General features: G+C 33.4%; 1 long non-coding RNA gene across 1 annotated transcript; it reads right to left on the reverse strand.

Annotated features, from left to right (window-relative positions):
* Nucleotides 1-395: 395 nt before the first annotated feature.
* LOC136833569 (uncharacterized) lies at nt 396-1,075 on the reverse strand. The gene is made up of 2 exons (XR_010851517.1): nt 921-1,075; nt 396-671 (listed from the first exon to the last, which is right to left on the reverse strand). It is a non-coding gene; the product is annotated as an uncharacterized lncRNA (long non-coding RNA).
* Between the last annotated feature and the right edge of the window lie 174 nt (nt 1,076-1,249).

The following is a 1,249-nucleotide window of genomic DNA, read 5'->3' on the forward strand; positions in this document are numbered from 1 at the left end:
ATATATATATATATATATAATATATATATATATATATATATATATGTATATATATATATATATATATATATATATATATATATATATATATATGTAACGAGACAGAATTAACACCTTTTTGAAGGTGTTTTCCAACGATCTTTATTCATGAAACGGAGGCGTATGAACGTTCGCTCACGGCAACACTTACATCTATTTTTCTCCTCTCTCTCTCTCTCTCTCTCTCTCTCTCTCTCTCTCTCTCTCTCTCTCTCTCTCTGTATCACCTCCTCTCTCTCTCTCTCTCTGTGTATCGCCTCTCTCTCTCTCTCTCATCGTTTTCCGAAGTTCACCCACCCGAATCTCACTCATTCTCACCAAAGCAATTAAATGGACTATTTAAAGAAACTCAATAGTTTCTACAAAAATAAGTTTATTATTCAAATAACCCAACAAGAAATGAATAAAACAAAGCAAAGATTAAAATGCATAATAAATGAAATATCGAGTTAGATAACTAAACTCTGAACTGCAAAACACTTCTGATTAAAGAAGTCTCACTATAGCTAATAGCCTGAAAATATCCAAACTCACACATACTCCCCAAATCAATAATTAGTCATGTCAAAACCAGTCTACCACATGTTATTCGAAACAGTCCACACTGTCCACCGACATCTGTCCACAGACATCTGTCGGAAGAATTAAACATGATAGAAAACTCCCAAAAATATATGAAATGCAAAACACAATAATGGAAAGTGTAAAATGCATAGCCAAGATATGGCAAACGTAACATGACAAAATAATAATATGAAAGAGATATGAATATTCATATTAAATCTCCCACACCAGTTCAAAAGTTCATAATGATTAGAAAATCATGGTAAAAAATCACAAGTTCAATTTTCTCCCATAAAAACAGAGATTTCAAAGTCTACCTTATCTGCCGTTCAAAGCCTGGATCCTCTCCAAAGCTACGTCTAGACAACTGCAGTTCTATCACGTTAATGAACGATCAAACTCACTTTTAGGGCAGATTTTGGCGTAATCTAGATCAAATTAACGCACGTACTCACGAATATACATAACACTTCGGAAGATTATGGCAATATTGCTGAGGAATCAAACTATTTGCTGAACACAAAGATTTTACCTAGTCTCTCGACCTACTTCCATCTGACTCCATAAATTCTTTCATCACATCTTAAAGCATTGAAGCTATGAAATGCATATATGTGTCCTTTAAAATAGCAGCCATATTTTCTGA

This window comes from Macrobrachium rosenbergii, chromosome 51 (genome assembly GCF_040412425.1).
Source record: "Macrobrachium rosenbergii isolate ZJJX-2024 chromosome 51, ASM4041242v1, whole genome shotgun sequence".
Classification (NCBI taxonomy): Eukaryota; Metazoa; Arthropoda; class Malacostraca; order Decapoda; family Palaemonidae; genus Macrobrachium; species Macrobrachium rosenbergii.